The sequence below is a fragment of the Ascidiella aspersa genome, chromosome 1 (assembly GCF_963924565.1).
Source record: "Ascidiella aspersa chromosome 1, kaAscAspe10.2, whole genome shotgun sequence".
Classification (NCBI taxonomy): Eukaryota; Metazoa; Chordata; class Ascidiacea; order Phlebobranchia; family Ascidiidae; genus Ascidiella; species Ascidiella aspersa.
This window is the reverse complement of record NC_139447.1, coordinates 24,258,774-24,279,898: the sequence shown is the minus strand read 5'-3', so window position 1 is coordinate 24,279,898 and position 21,125 is coordinate 24,258,774.

The following is a 21,125-nucleotide window of genomic DNA, read 5'->3' as shown; positions in this document are numbered from 1 at the left end:
AAATTAACAATAAGACAGTTATGATTTACCGCGTACGAAAGTCGACACCGGACGCAAGCCTCCGTTGCCTACAAACAGTTTCGATACGTTTTTGTTTTCTTGGACATAAACTGTTCCGGCTCCTCCCGGTTCCGATCCGCTTCTTCCGCCAATGCTCCTCATCTGCCCGACGAAACTGTACGAACTGTCGGCCATAATCGAGATACGGCCGCCGCCTCCACCGCCGCCAGCAGTCTGAACACGTTTTAACGTTATTTTCCGAGTAAATGAAGTCTATGTAACCCACGGCCGTTTACGAGAATGTTAACCGTATTGAAACTTTATTTCATTTCTATTTGTTTCCATTATTTTTATATTTGTCCTGGCCTTTTTATACTGCCCTGTGCGGCAGTGGTAAATTACTAGTCGTGACATATTTAAGTAGCGTCTGAACGTGCAGCCGTGCACCCTTATATTTCGGTAGTGTCATCACGTTCAACCTTTCTCTATAAACGCCGTTTGCTAAAGTATTGGATATAAAAAAAAATTATAAAACAAATTTACTGAAATTTTGTTGTATATGCCTTCCAATTTTGTTGTATAATTTTGTTGTATATGTTATTGTTATGCTCTATGCTCATATTACATCAACAATTAACAACATGTTATAAATTCATTACAATTATTGCGTATGTCTTGTTAAAGTGATTTAATTCTGTATGCTTATTTAGCCTTTAACAACTGGTTCTTCAATCATTAGTGTTAACTGTCAATGGGGCAAGGTTTACTTTACTAATGTTTTTTGTACTAAGTTTTATTACCGATTCGTGAAATTCTGTATTTGATGAAGTGTGACAAACGTAGTTTCTCCACCAATATCCATGATGACATTGGGTGCATTTGCGATAGGCATTACAAACTTTGCAATATTGAACACAAGATCCAGCTCCACCGTTTGCTTCGATCACTCCCTTTCCTTAAACAAAAAGCCATTTTTGTAAGCAAAACTCCCATTCGCTTAAAAAATTACTCGGCAAAGATAAGTCATTATGATAAGTCTGAATGCCCATTCTATAAATCTATACACAAGCAAACTTTCTCCTTCGTCCTAAAAATGGACTTTACAACTAACATGCTTTTTTATTAGGTTTGTAAACTTGCCACTATTTCTGCTCATGTATGTGCCTAACGAGCTTACAGTTAACTAGGGGATAACTAGAGATAGAACGATATATCGGTTTACCAATAATATCACCCGATATTTAATTGGCTTCTACCGATATAACGGTATCGGTAAATGTAGGCCGATACTTTGGCCGATATTTTAGTACAATAATATAATACAATTTTTCCTGTAAAACGAACAATTTACCAATTTTTTAATAAAAAAAGTTAAGTTTTAGCATCACGCCAAGTTAATATGCAAAAAAAATAGTTTAATAATTAATAAAGGTATATACACCAAAACGTTGTTTGGATTTTATTTTCAATGAAATCAAGTTTTTTAAAAAAGAATCGGTATCGGGTATCGGGTATCGGTCCAAAAAGTGTATCGTTCGATCTCTGAAGATAACCTTACCTTTTAGGTTCGCTGCCTCCAGCCATATACTTCCGCCACTGGCTCCGCTGTTTCCATATTGATTGGCGGTCTGTCCGTTTGCTTTAAGGCTTCCGTCCAACAGCAAATCAACACTAGCCTTCATGTGTATTGCCCCGCCGCCCGGAATCGCCTTCACATTAGAATTACCGTTAATTCGGCTATTACCTGTGTTTATAAATAACAGTGTTGTAAACAAGTCATTTTGAAATGACTTAAGTCCAAGTCAAGTCTTTTTGAATAAATAACAAGACAAGTCCCAGTCCAAGTCATCAGTTGTGCAAGTCAAGTCCCAGTTAAGTCACAATTTTCTTCAAGTCACGTCCTCGTCGTAAAAAATAAACGAACTATTGGAATTTATAAACTCGAACGATTATTCGAAATAACTGAACTAAAAAATAAGAAAAACCTAACATATAGCAAGCAAATTGTTTTATGTCCAAAAATTTGAATAAGTAGCTCGATTTTATGAAAAAAAACTTATAGAAAATACTTCATTTCAACCCAAGTCATTTGCCCAAAAGACTTAAGTCAAGTCAAGTCAAGTAATTTTGCCCAAATAACTTAAGCCAAGCCAAGTCATTTGAAAATAGTGACTTAAGTGCACTTAAGTCATAAGAACACTGATAAATAGCATGTTTAAATTACTTCATTAGCTTGCTTAACAGCTCCCCCTGTTCCGAAGTTGGTAGGTGAGTTGTAACTTCCATATGCCAGTCCGCTTCCTAAAAGTCCCTCTTCGGATGGGTAGGAGACACTAGAGCCGCTGCGTCCTCCAGTTCCACCATGAGATGCTCCTGGAAGCGATCTTCTTGCTCTTTGGCCATCTTGTGGAACACCGGGACCTTCATCGGATTCGAATCCGAGTCCAGTGGCATCCACCAATCCATCCGAATCGATTTCAATGTTAATGGCTGTCAAACAAGGGATTGTAAATACATTGTCTTGTGCCAGCTATTTTGCAATTTGCCATCTGATGGCAAACTCGATTTATTTGCGCCAAAGACTTTAAATTACTATAGAGAACCGATGCCAAAGAATCAGGAAAAATCGCAAACAATAAAACCATGATAAAGTTGTGAATCTAAAGTAGTTACAAATTTTGTGTACCTTGAACATTTAACTTCGCGCACTTAATTTTTCCATTTGCACGAACTGCCAAAAACTGCTCTAATGTAGCATTGATATTGTCATGGTTAGTTCCGTGTCTTCTGCAAGCCAACTCGCCACCGTTTCCAATTTCTAACGATTCCATTGTTATTCCACCGTTGCTATCGGAATTAATTCTTCCCTGTTTCAAGCCAAACGCATCATTAGTTGCACAACGTTTTGTAATGTATCAGTTAAAAGTTCACATCAGTAACGCGTTACCTCTTGGCTGAGCAGGACCTTGGAGCCGTGCGAAACGTTAAGCATATTCACATTGCTTGCCACGCCACCTTCTAGAGTCAAACTGGATCCAGATAGTTTAGTTTTCTGAGGTAATGTAACCTGTCCGTCCTATAACGTAAAGTTCAAGTGTTAGAGCCTTCTTATCAATGAGTGGCTTGTAGTCAGCTATATCTTACCTTGTAAACAGCAATGCTCACTGGAATGGTGACAGCGTTTGTCTTAGAACCATGGAGAGCGAGTTTGTGATCAGCAAGGGCGTACAGACACGCGGTATTGTCACCTTCAGTAACCAACATAAACTCGATACGTTTAGAAGCGTAATAGATATAATGACGTAATTATAATTTTTTTAAGTCAAAGAGAAAACCATAACTTTTTGGAGCCTCATTGTTGGTGGCTGTAGTAAGACAAAGTAATAATATCAAAGCCTGAATACCTACTTCTGTATGGGCATTGATATTCTTAAAAACCTAATTGATTTATATTTAGGTCAAAATACCTGAAAACTATTTAGTACTGTGTTAAGTCGTCGTTGTTTGTAATGCCTTCTTACCCTGTAGTTCGTCTATTTTCAGGGTGCGTCTGTGTTTGAGGGGTACCGGCACCGGAAGTCCCGCTACGTCCACTGGAAGAATTTCGATGTGCGCCCTTCCGCCGGCGTATGCTATGTGGAAGGTTGTCGAGTTTTCAAATTCCTCTACTTCCGGAGGAGGCGAGGTAATCCAAGTTCGCACATCCTGCATGAGTTGCCAAAAATAAATGTAAGTAAAAATTATTGGACTCCTAATTTAAAATAAAGCAGATACAAGGATGACAACTCGTATAGCTCAAGGCTGCCTATGGACCGCGAAATGCCCTAAATTAGCATTATAAAACTTAATTTGTTAAAGTATATAAAACATTTAACCTGTGTAATTAATATTTTTATCATTTCTTAAATTTTGCTTTATACTCGACATTCTCAACCGAACGGTAAATATGGTAACTTTGTGGACGCCACACAATTAGGCCAATTTCTAAACCAGTGTGGCCCGCGGCGATTTTCAGCAATAGAAGTTTGGGCTACAATAAGTAAAAGATTGGACAGGGCTGGTTTTGTCACTAAAACATTGTGCATGACGCAAATTAGCTACTGTAGTATGGCTGGTGTAATATAGATCATTGCAATTCAATATTACTTTAGGAGGAACTTTAGCTAGTGTAAATTTTAATTGCGTCTTGTTGGCCATGTTTTCTAATTCCCTGATGAAGGCTTTCTGAATTGTTAGCCTAAACGTTGGATTAACATATATATACCAGAAGAACTTATATTTGTAGTATACTATGCCTGGTAGCAACAGCATTCTTATTTGTGTAAATGGTTGATATAAAATAGTAGAACAAACTTACGTCTGGGTTTCCTCTTCTCCAGCCGTCCTGGTTGTGTATCGATAAGGTTTCGACGTCCACCGGGGTCGTGCCATCATTTTCGATGTTTGTTCCAGTGGGATGAGCTTTATGAAGAAGATAGGCCGTTCCTGCTCCTCCTCTGCCCAAACTCCGATCAAAACCAGCTCCTCCATCACCTCCGTAAACCACCGTGGAGCCCTGAAGTTACAAATGATTGAACCACACCGCTATCAATAGAAGTACTTCGAGCCGACATAACAGCAATAAAGACAAATATAAATCCGATGATGTTCGTAAAAACTTCGAATTTAAGAAGGTTACGAACCTGGAAGTGTGATTTTTCGACATAGCTAATGGCAATTCTTCCACCTCCGCCTCCACCTCCATACTGATCATATGTGTTTCCTCCGTCACCACCTTTAACCTGAAATAGGTTTTCGAACAAATTTGTTAGTTGTCATGGAGTTCGACCATCGTATCAAATTAGTACCCGTATTTCGTTGTCGCACTCTATACGTCTACTGCCATGCAGCATGCACCATTTGTGCTTGTGCACGCGTTGGTATTTCGCTAGCGTCGTAATTATTGGTTTACGTTGAAATGGCGTAGTAATTTTTGGTTTACGTTGAAATGGTGATTGCATTCTGTGTTCTATAAACTGTGATTGTTAATCGTTCTTTCATTCTACTTTACTTCTACGCCCATGAGCAATAAACCTTTTAAACTTTTTGAGACACGCCCCCTTTTACAATTTTAACAAAACTCGCGCCCATCGTGTTTCAATATCAAAAAACATAAAGCAGAACAGCAATTTATTTCCAGGTAAGTTGCATTAATGCGAAGGATATAACTGTTTTTTGGATACCAAATGTTTAAGTCGAGGTTAGTAGCAGGTAAATATCACTTCGCCTTAATGTTTAGTCATAATTCATACAGAGTTTGTCAATTTCTTGCGCCCCCCTTGTGAACCTTATTGCCCACCAGTTTAAGAACCGCTGTTCTACGAATACAACATTGGTCTACCGCCAGCTAAAAATGTTTTTTGAAGGACTCCAAAAAAGAAAATAACAGCTTGTATTTTAAAGGTAGGGAATTTTTTTGCTTTACCTCGATGGTGCCTGATCCCTCCAGTCGGAAAGCATTGATCATCACACTCCCACCACTTCCGCCTCCGTTCTTGTTGGAACTCGCCCCGCCGTTGGAACTCACGCGTCCGTCGACGCGGAGCGTGGCCGAAACGTTTGCGTGCAATATTCCTCCGCCCAGCCCTCCGTTCGTTCCGCCTGCGCTTCCGTAATGTGACGGTTTCTTAACCGAGCCGTATCCCTGCGGTTGCGCAGAAGTTTATTATTACCCTTCAGTTTACGTAAAACGATAGATTTAATTTGACAAGCGCGGTTATCAACTGGTCAAGAAACCGTCTTACTGCGAACAATAGCCTTTTTATATACCTTGTTTTTCGAGTTCGCTGGGTCGGTTGAGCCACCAGAGCCCCCGTAAGAACCTCCAGTTTGAGATCCTCCGTTACCTAAACAAAATTATACATGTAAGGTTGAGATCGACCGATATCACCTTTTCGGGCCAATATCGATACCGGATATTTACGTTTTTGCCAACCGATTTAGTTAATTGAAACTAAAATCCAAATACCATTTTAGTTTATTTACCTATTTTTTTAACTCTTATTTGGTATGTTAACCTGGCATAATGTTAAACAAAAAAATGTTTTGTCCAAAAATAGGAATGTTGTTTGTTTTTTAGAAAAAACTGTAGTATATTTTTCAAGTAAAATATCTGCCGAAATGTGGGCCAAACTAACGGTCAAATTTACTGATACGGATATATTGGTAAAAGCGAAATATCGGCCGATATTATCGGTTTATCTCTAAAGCAAAGTCTAACAAAAAAATAAAATAAAACAAACTAAAGGAAATGCTCTTACCCGGCATGTCACTTGCTACCGCGTCGACGTGTAATGATCCAAGTGGGTCTATCGCCAGTTCATTCACATCGATATGAAGGTTTGATCCTTTCATTTCGCCCTCACCGAAAACCTAAAGAATGGAATGCATTTATCGCAAAACAAATGAAGCTCAAAAGTGCACCAGTCGAGTCTGATGGTAACTTGGAGTAGTAAAAAATCATAAAATCTGGCGAACTTACCTCTATAAACTTTCCTTTCATCAATCTAACATCGTGCAGATTTTGCGTGAAAATAAATCCCTTGTTCCGGACATGAATTGTGTCGAAATGCACGGTCGGAGTGGCAGAACCGTTCGGAGCAATCATCTCGTACAAATAGAGTTGACCTGAAATGTTTTTGAGAAAATTTAATATTTTCCAAATAAGTTATGAATATTGCAATCAGAGACGTAAAAACACCGAATATCGTCAGCCCTATTGGTAGTGCATTTGCATTAGGACGAGGAGATATCTTCATTTTTACATATTAAGTTTGCCCTATTGGTAGCCTATGATATCTGAAGTTTAGTATGGCGAAGCGAAGCGAACAAGACATGGCTGCATGGAGTCGCGGCTGATTTTACATCGCTGAACATTTGCACGGCTTTAAACGAGGACGCAGAAAACAAGCACTCGGCGAAAATAATGCGGTTACCTTGTCCTAAGTCAAATCGAACCCTATACTTGGGTTTACAAACCTTGTTCTGCAACTGTGATGTTTTCAGCGTTGATCAGCACGCCCTCAACCCTCACAGTAACTCCTTCTACCTTGAGATCTCCCTTAAGTAAGGCCTGGCCCCGTCGATATATGTCGGTGTTAAATGGAAGGTGGGATTCCACAGCTGATAGAGTTTGTCCTGAGCCGATCATCATTCTTCCGGTTCTATCGCCTCCCATAGCTCCAACGCGGATTGTCAACGATGCACTTCGAACAAAAATAGCGGTTAGAAAGTTTATTGTCAATTTTTTTAAAAAAAATTTCATCTTACTTTGAGTTATCTTTTCTGACAAAAGCAAGATTCGCCCCACCGTAAACGTGAATCTCATCAAACACGATTTCGGGCGCATCGGCGTTACTTGGAACGAGCCATACTGTGGTTGTTGCCTAAACCAAAACATATTAAGATAAATTATGTAATTTTACAAACAACAGACCATATATTGTACATTTCCCGACTGGCAGAAAATCATATGGCCCACTAGTGAGCCATGATCAAGGACCGCTGGTTTATACGAACATGTTTTACCCTCGAAACGTCGTCGTAGAGTTCCGTGAGGTTGGCCGCCGGATTTCTCCCCAATTTTCCGAGGTTGTTAATGTAAAGGGTTCGGTTTGACGCTGGTTGCGTCACGTTCGAATCGTGAGTGATTCGTCCCTCTGGAGTGGCGGCATCCACAAACGTTACGTTCGGGAAGGCTGGAACCTTTTCCAGGTAAACGGTTCCGGGTCCGCCAACCTCATACCCTTGGCCTCCGCTCGATACATATTGACCTGTGACAAACATAAGTCCTCTATGTATTGGCTATAATTCTCTTAGTAAAGATAAAACTACTACAAATAACTTAAGCCTAAAACCCGTTCACATCTTTCTTGAAAACCATTATTTAACGTGATATACCCTTTTTTGTCTAAACAACAAAATACGTATATTTCGAATACCGCTGCAAGAAAATATGACCGTTAAAATTGTAAATTCATTTCCGCTTGTAAACCGTTTTCTCGTGCTCTCTGCCTAACAGAAAAGTAAACTCATTTTTTATTAAAAAATATGGCGTACCAACAAAGTAATTGTCCACGTAGTAAACAGCGACCCGTCCTCCAGCGCCGCCTCCGCCACCAACGCTTGATGAAGGGTATCCCGATCCTCCGGATGAATCGATCAGTCCCTCTCCTTCCAGCTCTCTGGTGCTGACGAAGATGCTCCCTCCACTTCCTCCTCCGGCTCGCACAGACCTCCACGGCCCACCTTTGGAGAAACAATGCTAGGCTTGAACCCGGACATTTCCTTTCGTTAAGAAAGCAAACTAAAACTTGATGGAGAATATCAATCAAACACCAATAAAAATAAAATTTGTAAAATGGATGATAATACACTGCGTAATAAACACTGCGACGAGCCAACGAAACTATATTTGTACTACATTGGTGTATATATTTTCCTTCTAAACAAGACGGCTGATCCTGTTTTTACTTATGTTTTTTAACTATGAGTTTTACTTGTTTATATTTCTACTATATATTCGGCCATTTTAGTACACATACCTGACGCTCTTTTAATGCAAAAGAAAAAATGTATAAGTTGCCATTCCTACCATTTGCAGAAAGCGTTCCTTCGATCTTCAGGAAGTCGGTGACGTTCAAATAGAGTCTTCCTCCCCCTCTTCCACCGAGATGCGGGAAGATGGACTGGCCTCCCGTTTGACCAAAGTCGGTCACCGATAGATAAGAGCCGTACGGAACCCCGGACGAGGCTTGGCCTGCTCCCCGGCCTCCAGTCGAACCGTGACTGGCGCCAGAACTTCCAGAAATTGCAGGCCTTCCTCTCCCAAGTTCTTGAAATGACATAAATAACGTGTACCTCACTTGACCGAATATGCAGTTTAAACAACCCCGGATAAATTTTAAACTCGTTTTTCTGTAATGAATATTTTTCATAACAGCATTTTGAAAAACACAATCAAAAATTAAACTGACCTTAATCTAAATTAAATTTGAAATAAAGATAGATAAGAGATGCGAGGATGTAAAATAATACTTGTAAATATTTGATAGGCGTATTACACAATGCCATTTTCACATATTTGATAGTCGTATTACAATTTGATAAGCGTAAAATGAAATGAAAAACGATTCTGTGGATTATCTTTACCTTCGTTCAAATGGAGTGGCTGCATTCCCGAAACCGATATTTCCGAGGCGGCATGCAACGTTACGTTGGTGAATTCCAAGCGAAGGTCGTTGGACACAATGCGTGATCCGCTTCGCAGATTGAGGATCGTTCCTCTCAGTGTGGTCGTCAGTCCGCCTCTGGTCGTAACGTTTAGCGCGGCAAACGTCCTGAGAGTCAAGTTGTGCAGCTGCATCAGCGACGAAGTGTGGTCCTGCTCGAGAACAACGTTGCAGTGTGACCCGATGTCGAGGCTCTCCATGTCTCCCAGTTGTCCTAAAGTTGTAAATCAACTTAGTCAGGCATGTGTGATTTTACGTATAAATACAGTCATTGAAGATTAGTGTTTCCTCTATGGTGTGCAACTGCGCAATCCGCGGCGATAATAGACAAACTGCGCAGTCATTATGCTTCTCGCGCACTTAACATATTTCAACTCAAAAGTTGAAAATATATTATATTTTTTTAGGGGCACAAGAGGGAATTTGTTAGAGGCCGTTTTCTTATCAATATTTAAGAGACTGATTATGCCTTATTTTGTGGCGAAATATATTTCTCTTTTAAAAGACTGGAACTTATTAATGACTGACTTTGACTAAGGCAGTAAGGCCTAAAGAATATTTGTTGTTAGAGATGTATATATTCATGCAAAATTAATGACCTGTATAGTTCAGTACAAAACGAACAGTACATAAATACAAAGTAGGTGAAACTATGTAAAACTGTTATAACTATTACACTGAAATTATACTCTCCAAATACGACATTTCGATAAATTGAGTTTACCTCTGATCGTCACATCCACCTCACGGCATGACAAGATGTCTGGTAGTTTGACTTCGGACCCTTCGTGGGCCAGCAACGCCATCGGAAGAACGTGTCCCTTAGACGTTTTACTGTGGAACACCTAAATTAACAGATGTTAAATGTATTGCGAAGTATAAAAAATAAACATATACGCAGCGCATCAAAAACTAGTCACCATCCTTTTAAGGGGGTAATATTCCTCAGTCTTCACTAGCAACTGGTGTTTACATATTTTCGTTTATTAAAAATAAACATTGACGTTTTTGTAGGGTTCAACAAGGCGAGAAACGGTAAGTGTTCTGTTTTTAAGCTTACATAATCTAGTTTAATTTTTTATAGTAAGATTTGTACGTTCTTTGTAAACCCGGTGATCCTTGTTTTGTAAAATAGATGTACCTGTTGCTTCCTTGTCACAATAAGTGATGTGCTGTCACCCAGTATGTCATCAGCAGTCAACTTGCTTCCCACTCCTTCCATGTTAAGCACAGAGCCTCCGGTCATTTGAAGCTGTTATAACATTTAATATACCAGAGTAAAACGATTTAAACGTATACTTATTAGAGGTGACCTTTTTGGATAATGCGGGCGCGTTAGCTAAGTGGTTAGCGCCACTGTCCAGCAATCCTTAGATCCGGGGCTCAACTCCCGGCTAAGCACTGTACGCGCGGTGCTTGTGGGCTGAGCACCTGAAAACCGTAGCCCGAAGATGAAGCAGAGAGCGCAAGTCGCGATCAAGTTAATAATCTCTGCAACAGCGCGTCTACGAGCTGAGCTGGCGGCCGTGGAAGAAGTACATCTCTCACTACTTTACAGACTCGTGTACATGCTAGTGCAGCGGTTCCCAAACTGGGGTCCGTACAGCAGTTTCAGAGGGTCCGCAAGGAGAATTAGTCTTTTAAGTTTTTAAACATTAGTCTATATTTTAAACATTATCTGTCATCTTTATTGTCTTTAGTTATGCTTTATTATTCGATCATATAACGTGTTTTATGATGTCTATTGTGACATCATAAAGCATCCATTATGCTGTACTAACTGCTATCAGCGAATCGTTCGCATTAGTTAGAACAGGGTGGTCCAAATCCAGTTGCAATTTCAGCCAAATAGATCTGGTTAATTAAACCTTTTTGCGCGAAATGATAACGTCTTTGTAAGCGATTGGGGAGTATGCAACATCTCTTTTACGCGAACATTTTACGCTTATAAAATGCAGTCTTCTAATTAAAATTTTTGTCAAATACGCAAATTTTTAGCGCTTCGCGCACACCAGTTTTTCCAGTCTCATATTTCGATGCTACTTTGTGACGTAATCTTTAAACATTTCATGCCTCGACCAAACGAAAAACGTTGATCCGCTTCTGGTAAGCATTTAGCCAACTTTATGTGGCCCGCAAAGAATATGCAAGAAATATTGTGGCCCGCGATGCAGTCAACCGTGGACCACCCTGAGTTAGAAGGTTGTTACATTAGAAAGAATCGTGACTGCACTAGTGTAATACAAGAAATATGGGTCAACTGACCCTTGAAATTTTATAGGGCCGCAAAATATCAAAATAATTGCAACGGGTCCGCTAGGCAAAATTTTTAGAAAAGTTTGGGAACCGCTGTGCTAGTGCAATGTATGGTGACGCGTGCATTGTATTGTGATGTATATGTAACGCGCACTCGAATATGTATGTTTTGGATAATATTGGTTCATATTTTCTCCTTGTACTTAGTAGATAACATGGCAACCAGATATATAAAAATACGCCGTCAATATTATATACACTCATGTCTGCATAAGTGATTCTTAAACTGTGAGCTGCAGCACACTACTGTGCCTCGAGAGATTGTTAAGGTGGTGCGATACCTTTTGTAATTTTCGTAAATAAGTTGTTTGTATTACGAATAGGCATACACGCAAGTATTTCAAACTTGAATACGCAAAATCCATTACAAAATTGATAATATTAAGACATGTAAATATAGTTTGTAGTGTGCTAAGGGCGATTGTAAAGTTAACACATTGTTTTTTGTTAAAAGTGTGCCACGAATTATTAAATATTTTTTTTATTGTGCCCCAAGCTAAAAAAATTTTATAACCATTGGTATAAATACACATCGACTTAACGACTAACCAATTACCCTGATTTGTTTTAATTTATTTGCTGCGAAGGTAGTTAAAAGGCTTAATGTTATGTTTATTATAATAACATCAATGCGTTAACATCAATAGGTGTTTTTGTAGACTACCTTATCGAAAGTGTAATTAGCAGGACCCATGAGCCATGCAGAGTCCGGTGTGGTTGCGTAGAAATCTTGCTCTGTGCTTTCGGGATCCTCGCTTGCCCATAATTCGACCTTGTTCAATTTAACGTGGTTTCCACTTCCTTTCAACATCACATAAACCTGTAAGTAAATCAGAAAAAATATCTGTTTTAGCCGCTACCAAAAGCTCCAAAGGAAGGTCACCGGAAGGTTGATATCATTAAACTTTTTAGCAACACGCCTTTAGGAAGATGGTGCTAGTTCGTTCAAAGACATCGGTCTAAACTAAAATATGCGGCCGGGACCGTGTTATCACCTTTTCGACTTTGACGTTGACCTCATATTCGGCGTGGTTAAGGTCATGCTGCTGCGTGCCACAATAAAGTGTGTCCACAAATCCGTTAGTGATGTCAAGGCGTGTTCCATCCCGAAGCAAAACCTCAACTTTGTGTTGTGTGTGAGCACTATATTTTAACACTCAAATTGAATAAACTTTAGAAGATCGAAGGTAGCTAAACTACGCTCTTTTTCGTCATTAGAACGTACAAAATTATTTACTCAATATAACTGTGCATATAATTTCGACAAAAAAGAAAGACACCGACAATCAAACCGATTACAAACGCTTAACATAACCAAAAGCAACTCTAATATTAGGTTTATTATAAAACAATTAGTTATTACAGTTGACCGTCATACCTTCCATAGCAATGTGGAAACACCCTAACGTGATCAAGATACATCGGGAAAGCCAAGTTAAATGTAACTGTTGCAGAATTCACGTCAGCTTCGTAACGGAAGTTGTCCCGACCGGAGCCATGGACCACGTTGAATACACTTCGGAAAACAAGTTCAGGCTTATAAAATTAAAGTAAGTAATTGTCGTTGTGTACTTCGAAAATAGAAATCTGTTAGATGGGTCAACAAATTGATTAACAAAAAATTAGTGATGGAGATGAAAAATCAAATTTCCTGAAAAAGGATGTTTTTCAAAGTTAGCGTGATACAACTGTTACAAATCTACCTGTGATAAGAGTATGCGTTGTAATGAGGGCAGCTGCCATAATAGCAATATGCCTTAGGGGCGGCTGATGCGGTAACTGTGATTCCGTTGTAAAGGTGTAAGGTTGTTGCTGTAGTTGAGAGACTGGAGTAAGGTCCGTTCATATCAATTAGCTTTACTTCGTTCAATCGATGAGCTGTGTTGGCATTTTCAGCATTTTCGATCTGGAAAAACCAGGAAGCTGATAACTACAGTTCGTTTTAAAAGTTTTGCCAAAAATGATAACTTTATTTATAGCGTTTTTAGTTTAAAAGAGTGATTCTCAACCGGACGCCCTGGCGTGCCATTTCTAATGCTCAAGGGTGCCAATAGGTATTTGAGAGTTTTTAAGACTCTGATTTTGCTCAATTGGTAAGCGTTTTGATAAAACTATTTGTGTACAATTAGAAACCATTATATAAAAAGACATTTTCCTACATGTTTTAATTTGATTGTTTGTTCCAGTTTTATATATAGTGACATTTCTGTAAAATACTCAACGATAATTCCGGTCAGGGAGCAGAAAATATATTTATTATTTTTGAGGGGTGCCGTAATCCTTAAAAGGTTGAGAATCACTGGTTTAAACTGTATAAAAAAGACAGTAAAAACTGTCAGACGAAACGAAAAAAGCGGCAAAATTTGCCACGTCAAACGTTATTGTACTCACCAATAGGTTTTTCGTTACTTGGTCAAGGTGCAAATCGTTGGAGACGACGTATACAGTCCCGGGCCCTCCGCGCTTAGCTGAGCCGCCAGAGCCGCCTCTGGCAAGCGTCAAACCGTGGAAAGTGTAGAGCTCGCCGCTGTCAATCAGCAACCGACCTCCGCCACCGCCACCTCCGTTACTTATTCCTGCAAGTCACAAATAATTCTCATACAACTGGATTACTTAAGAACTTTGGAGCACAACGGTTAGAGTTGTAAGACGTAGTAAGAATATCAAAGCCCATATATGAACATCAAAATGTTAAAAATTAGTAAGGAGTTATTCGAAAAAAAAAGGTACCTACTGCTGTATGGGTTTTGATATTCTTACTTTAGAACTTGTTTGTGACTGTTAATTTTTTAAACCGTTACAGAGAAAAGAAAAACGAAAGGCAAGTCAATTTGGAATATTTTACAATTATTTTCACAAAATATAAAAGCAATTTAAACCTTTTGCCACAACGTTGGATACATAAACATTCAAACGAAAATCATCCCTACCATTTCCTCCGTTCACAGCGACCTCTCCCGCTCCGTCAACGTGAGGAGCTTTGATCCTAATGGTTCCTCCGCTTCCACCTCCACCGTTGCTCGATCCTTGTCCTCCGTTGCTTGAGATCACTCCTTCGATACGAACTCCCTCCGATGCAAGGATTTCCAAGAAGCCTGCAAAGAACAGATTGCGAAAACATACAGTAATTTTAATTATGATATTTGGTTTTAAATACCTTGAAAGCGTATGAAAGGCGTGCTATAGGTTGACAAATATTTATTACTACCATCCAATAAGAAATGTATTTTTTATTTACAAATACTTATTACTATCATCTAATAAGAAATGTCTTTTTTATGGCCAAATATTTATTACTACCATCCAATAAGAAATGTATTTTTGTTACTACCATCCAATGAAAAATATCTTTTTTATTGACAAATATTTATTACTAGACCTACTGTAGAGTGCACGAATAATTACCGACTAAGAGCTTTTGTGTTTAGTATACGTTTTATGATGTATTTGCTTATGTGAGAGAATTATTCTATGCGAAGCATCGCTAACTCACACCCAAGTGTTAAATGCTAAATGGCCTGTTCTGCCGTTATCTCTGCGGTCAGCAGTGGGATTGTCTCTAGCTATTTAAGACCGCCGCTATCCGCTTGTAAAACTAACTTCTACTGAGCTACCGACTGTACTGTTTACAGCTTTCTAATTTGCAAGTATAGTGTCGAACTATAGTTTGAACTGGTTGTTCGCTTATCAGCTAATACAATTCTAATCACCAGAATTATTGTGGTTGGCTAACGAGTTAACGCACGCAACTTAAAATTGAAGTCATGAGTTCAACAAACTAAACTCGTGCCCCACACTACCATCCAATAAGAAATATCTTTTTTATTGACAAATATTTATTACTACCATCCAATAATAAATGTGTTTTTTATTATTCTCAACCAAAAAGAAATATATTATATATTTTTATTGACAAAATTTATTACTACCATCCAATAAGAAGAGTTTTCTAACCTTACACAAATTAGTTAGACAAATGAAATATTTTCCTTAAGCAAACAAAAATGATTACCTCCTCCTTTTCCTCCGTTGTTTCCGCCACCGCTTCCCAAATAAGTGGGATTATCGAAGGCGCCGTAGGAAAACGAACTTTGGAGTCCGTACGAAGGAGGACTTCCTCTACCTCCGTAAGCACCTCCTGCGCCTCCCAGCATGTTCCCAAAGGAAGAGGATCCATTTCCCAAACCTTGTCCAGCATCCCGGCCTCCTTTGTCAGCGGAGAATAGACCTGTGGAGAAAAGGTGGTTTGCTGTGCTTGTGTGATTTTCAATTATACTCATATATCAAAACATCGGGTTCTTGGAATGAACTTTTAAAGTGGAAATTTATTTGCTTATGCCGCTTGCATTTTGTTAAGAAAAGCAAAATAGAAAAATTACCTCCAAAGTCGACTGTAAGATTGTGCGACACCATCCTCATGTTGTCCGTGAATACCCTTCCTCCCCGTTTCACCTCTACTTTGCCAATTTGAATCACAAAAGTGTGATTAAGACGATCCGAAGAGTATGCGTACACCTGTTGCAAGACAAGGTTATATGGACCTGTCGCATTACGTTGTTGCTCTACGTGTTGTTTGTTCCAAAAAATAAGGCTACTGAATGAGATTTTAGTTGGTGCAGATGAGATTTTAGCTGGTTTTATTTTAGGCTCTTTTGTATAATTTTGACAAAATAGTATCGTAAATAACAAAACAAAATCTAAGTTTAATTGTAAAGTTGTTCTTCCATTGTGTTTTGATATATATGATATATATTTTTTTCGCCCAGTTGCAATATAAAATTTCCTGTGGTGTATATGTTAGCGAAACGACGGTACATTTAATTAAAAATATTTGCCAAAAATAAACATTTTTACAAATTGGTTTATTGCCTGGTAACAACATCATATTTAAAATGTAAGTTGTTTCAAACGATGTCCTAACAGTTGCAACATACCGTGCCGTCCGCTTTCACAGTTAGTTCGTGCAACTTGAACGAAGACTCAATCAGCCCCAAGGAACCGTTGAAGGTGCCGCTCGCTTCTTTTTCCTCTATCTCGTGGGGAGTTGAAGCAGCGTGAGAAAACATCGTAACGTGGCCATTACTTTCCACCACAAGGATGCCTGTGTTGTTCAAAGCGCCGTTTAACTCCATCCAAATCTCACGTACAGTGACGTGTTTTGGTAGAGTCACATTTCCGTCCCTGTAAAGTAGTTAATTGCGAATGCTATATTTAAAAACATAAATGAAAAATGATGTTAGGGATAACATTAAAAACTAATCACTAGGTGGTTCAATCTAAGCCTGGTAAAAAGTTTCATTTTTTTAGTCTTTAGAATGCGGCAATGAAGCATTTTATTACATTTAATACAAACTCTGAACTTTTTTTTTGTACGACCTTTAATCTTTAAATGACCTAATTGGTTATCCTTACAAGACAATGAAAGATGGGCACACACGTGTTCAACAAGGTGATCTAGCCCTTCTGAAGCTACTTTTTGTCCAACGATTACGGCTTACATATCATAGTACACCGAAAGTCATCGCAGACTCACCGAGTCTTTCGATCAATGATGCAAGCAAAGCAAGCTAGAAAAACAACTCTAGCCCGCTGTGTGGTTCGAATTCACGACCTCCGGCCATACCGGGACCGTCGCTCTACCAACTGAACTTATAAAAGTTGTATAGTACAAGGTCTTACTGGTATAGCATCAAGTTAACCGCCATATATCCTCGGTCCACCGCATCGAAATAGAGATCCTGGTCTGCTCCGATGTAAAGTACTCCGCTTCGATCACCGTCAAAAGCTCCGATTCTTCCAACGAGCTCTTCGTTGTCTGAACTATTAAGCGGACGCAAAATTGTAAATTAAAAAAACGGAATTATCGGAACTTTGTTAAATTTGAATTACGTACGAGAACTCGTATAATGCAGCTTCCGCGTTTCCTTTAATGGTGAGCTCATCAAGCTGATAGAGTCCCGACACCGGTGGAATAAGCCAGGTGACTGGTGGAAGGATAGTCAAGTCAACGTATCTGAAATTAAATTTTATTTATTATTTTGTCTCGGTACTTAAAGCAAGATTTAAGTTCTATCACACGTTTAAATTTGATGTACAGATTGGTTTTGCAACCGTTTTTTTATTTTAGGCATTTTAACTACAGAGTTGCCTACCAATCGTGTAATTTATAGTTGCCTTCTACGTACACTATATCAAATTATATACCAAAAAATGAATTAATAATCCTTCGTTTTCATATAATGGCGTAAATTAGGACTTTTACCCGCTAATAAAGAAACAATACTAACCCCAAGATCTAATCGTTGGATACTATTTATGGGCCAGGATTTAAATTTATCACCAACTACAGAGCCTAAAGTTTTAATCTTAAATAGTGCTCACCTTCCATACGCGAGGTCGACTTTACCATTACTAGCAGCTCCCCTCGGATACGACTGTTTAAAGTTGTCAACGATAAGTTTCTTGACCAATGGCGAATCCGTATTGCCCACTCCTTCTAGGATAAACACTGTTCCGGCAGCACCAACTTCGTAAGAACTTGAACCTGTAATAGACCGGTTCGGTTTACAACAGGTTTCATGCGACTAGGGATGTTTAAAGTAGAATCCAAAGGTATTCTAGAATAATAGGTTTCGAATCTAGAATAACGAATCCAGAATATCGATTCCTGATAATTTTTATTTAATGATTTGACTTTATTTTTTGTGGTGATTATTTAAAATATTACTTTTAGTGACAAAACAGCAATTAATCGCAAAACCAATTGCTAATTTATGTATATTGTAATCCAAAAGTTAAATTGCTAATAATTAACATTATAAACAACTGCATTTACAGTATTTCTACAAATTGTAGTGCATAACTACACACAAAAAAAACATAAAACATAGCAACACCAGGTTGTTGCCGAAACTTAATTTTTGCCCATATTGTGGTTGCAGTGCAACACAGTTCACTTCACAAATTCAGTCCGTTTTTTAAATATGGTTGTGATTTAGTTTTACTATTGCATCTGATCTGTTGAAGTAGTCAAACATTATGCTGCAAAGTTACTACTGCCAGTAATCTTGACCATTGACACTTCGCACTTTGCTGAATATTGGCCTTGAATTTCGTCAAAACGCACTAGAGTTTGACCGAGTTACATGCGATAAAACTATAAAGATAACGCAAAATACGCCCTCAGAAACGCAGTTAGTGTTCATTACCACTGTGTGATACTCTGCTGAATTACGGCGTGGGGATTTAACATCTGCGAAAGTTTTGCACCGTCTCCAAATATACAAACCGAAGCACTGAAATGACAAGGCCGATTTCGCTTAGTAAAGAACAATTTGTTCTGGCGAAGTTACAGGAGGCACAGCGCATTGTTCCATTGATAAAATATAAGATAAAAATAAAAAAATATATAAGCGCAAAAACGTTTTTCCAAGAGCTGTTATGCTTCTCTGGTGATTATAAGCATTTTATTCTGGTTAAAATAAAACGGCCTCGAATTTTGAAAATTCGGCGCCTATGGTACAAACAATACATAGCAATACCTTTAAGGAAAATTGCGAAATCTCTGCACGTGACATTACACGTTAGCCGCTCGCCAAAGAACAGTTGACTCGCCAAAGAACAGTTGAATACTTAATAATAAGGCGAAGGTGATCGGCAAGGCCGTTCGAAAAACGCCGACGCCGCACTACACGGCTACATTTGGAACAAGCGCAATAGTTGATTCGCCATCGCTACACAGTTTAATCCAAAACGGGTCGCTCGCGTATGTAGAAGCAACATTTCGCGATGAAACGAATAAACTGTATCAGTTTAAATCGGCATAAATGGCAAAACTGGATTCAAATCCGATTTGGATTCGAACCTAAGGATTCGATGAACATCTCCTGCATATACATGCGTCAAAATAATATTGGTCACTTAATATGCAAAGCCCTAATAATTATAAAATTAAATAATTAAACCCAGTATTAAAGGGTATAAAATATGTCGTTCACTGAAACAAACAATACGAACAAAGTAAAAACACACATCTTAGTTTCTATTACGGGACTCACACTTTTATATCGAAAAGCACATCGACAAAAGGTGGTATTTACAACGACATTTAACATGACCAGAAAACGATGATATATATATCAAATCACAAACTGTAAGTCCCAACCTCCATAGGCATGTATTGTTCCGTTATAGTCGGTCCTCTTATAAATAAGAGCGACTCTTCCCCCGGATCCACCGCCGCCATTGCTGACTCCAGCACCACCGTTTGATGAAATACTTCCGTAGCCGTCCAAAACGTCACAGTTTACCCAGACACTTCCACCAGATCCGCCACCTAAAAAAAGTTTAAAATGGCAAGGTTGACTTCCAAAAACTTCAAAAAGTGACTCAAAAGTTTTTTATAGCACGGTTGTGCGTTAACTTGTCAATATTTCAATACAATTTGTCCCTAATACAGTGCCAACTTATTACCATATAGTAAACTAACATATTAAATGAAATAATCCAAATAATTCTTTATAAGCCTAATTTATAAGTTATTTAAAAAAAGTTTGAAATGGTCAACTTCCTAAAACTTGTGACTAAAATGTTTTGCGAAAGTTTGGCAAGATTTCAACACAATTTGTCGTTACGCAGTGCCACCTAATTACCATATAATACACTAACACATTAAATGAAATAATCCAATATAGTTTTTTTATAAGCTTGATTTAGAAGTTATTCAACAAAAAGGTTATGTTTTAGGATAACGCACACATAGGTTGTAACACTCCATTTCTACAAAATTTAAATTCACAGTGTGAGACGTTTTACGGCCTATACCTGCGTGCCCGCTGGTCTTCTCCGGTGGTTTAATTCCGCCCGATGTCAGGTGACCGTCGACGTGCAAGAGTTTAGTTATAATCCGAACAGAGCCTCCTCCAGAGCCTCCGTGACCATACGGTACGGGAAGATTTCTTAACATGAAACAAAATATTTACTACTGCGTAAATTTCGTGGTAAGTTTATTCTGATGTTAGAGGAATTTAAATTCCACAAAGCGTACAGTCCCCGCGGTAAACAGCGACCTCCAAATAACATGATGCTTTTACCAGAAATTGAAAAATCTTATACTTTTGAAGGTCTTGATTAAAAACGCCATGTTTTTACAAAGAAATAGATTTGAAATTAACTTTAAACAGAATTGCGATAAGCATAAATGTCATTCAGGTTAATCCGGTATAACGAGTAGTTTTTTTTACATTTTGGTTCGAAAACATAGATTAGAACATACAATCTCTCTATAAAAGTTTTTAATTACGTACTTGTCTGCATATATATATATATTTACTTGATTGTTAACAGTAACATTTCTTATTCGGTCGATTTAAAGGTTACAACACGACGTATTGAAATCTAACTTACGAAACAAGATTGTCGCCAAAGTAGTAAGTCCCAAGATTGGCGCCGCTACCACCAGGAGATCCGAACACATCAGGGACCTCGTAAGATCCGTAAGGAAGAGCGACGTTCCGAGCTCCTGCTCCTCTTGCTCCCGAT